This window comes from Rhagoletis pomonella, unplaced genomic scaffold (assembly GCF_013731165.1).
Source record: "Rhagoletis pomonella isolate Grant_MI unplaced genomic scaffold, Rhpom_1.0 Rhpom_scaffold_00009, whole genome shotgun sequence".
NCBI classification, from domain to species: Eukaryota; Metazoa; Arthropoda; class Insecta; order Diptera; family Tephritidae; genus Rhagoletis; species Rhagoletis pomonella.
Window position 1 is genome coordinate 512,046 of NW_023458563.1, and position 1,250 is coordinate 513,295.

A 1,250-nucleotide genomic window follows, 5' to 3' on the forward strand; every position below is an offset into this window, starting at 1 on the left:
TTATATCTTAAAGTAACCAAATTAGAGGGATATATTAATTTTTAACCATTTGACCCTTTTTGGAGCGAAATTTTTTCAATTTGAGTTTTCCCAGATATAAGATATACCAGATGAAAGCTAAGGTCTTGGGCTAGACTTGTGGAAACCTAGAATAAAATCGACTGAGTAGTGCGGCCTCAGTGGTAGTTAAAAAAATTGCCTTTTTTAGAATTTCAGGCAGCAGCCACGCCCACACAGGAATACGAATCAAAACATCCTGGAACAAAACCCTCTTAGTTTATTGTGTACTTTAATTCCTGAAAGTTTGAAGAAAATTAAATGATGGTACGTACAGACGCCACATACATACCAAAGCATCACGTAGTGGAGACACGAACCAAAACACATTTACCTCTATATCTTTCCAACTAGTGGCCGGAACTTAATATATAAGGTATCGTTTGAAGGGTATTGGCCTATAGAATAACACTAAATATGTTGGGTGTACCCATATGCCCCCTAAAGCCGGCAAAATCACAAAAACGTTTTTTATTTCGCAACACTTTAGCCTAATTTTTAAGAATCCGGTTAATCGTTTACGAAGCTTGAATATATTTTCCGGACACACTCTGCAAGACCTTTCCAACGATATATCAAACATGTCGATTGGACGTCTGGATAAAAACTTCCAAATCTCGTGTATATATGGGCGAGTCATTTCAGCATGCTACTGTTGCTGCTTTCGTCACTCGCGCGCACTGCCGTGCGCTGTGATACATAAACATGAGAAATGAACAAAAACCCATAAATTGTAACACATTTAACTGTCAATATTTTGTACACAACCGAAATAAGATATCAATGCGTTGATCTCTTTTAATCTAATGTTCGCGCATGCAAATGCATACACCCATACATACATTAGAAAATGCATTGATATTATTTGCATGTATACATATAGCCGACGCAAATGCAAGCATTAAAATTAAAATTATGATAAGACCAAAGCGTTGGTTTGTAAATAGTACATACCAAAACAACATGTACATACACGCACACACATGCATATGTATTTACAATTAGTTAAGGAAAATAGAATTAGAATTTGTATATAAAAGGAAAATATTTAATAAACAGATCAGAATCGTAAAGACTCTCAATAACACTCTTCTTCTCCGCTCCTCTTCTCTTTTTTCTTTTAATTTTATTTTATATGCTTTACTTCCCCCACCAGCGGTAAGGGGTAAAGCATTTAATAGTCTTTATTATTC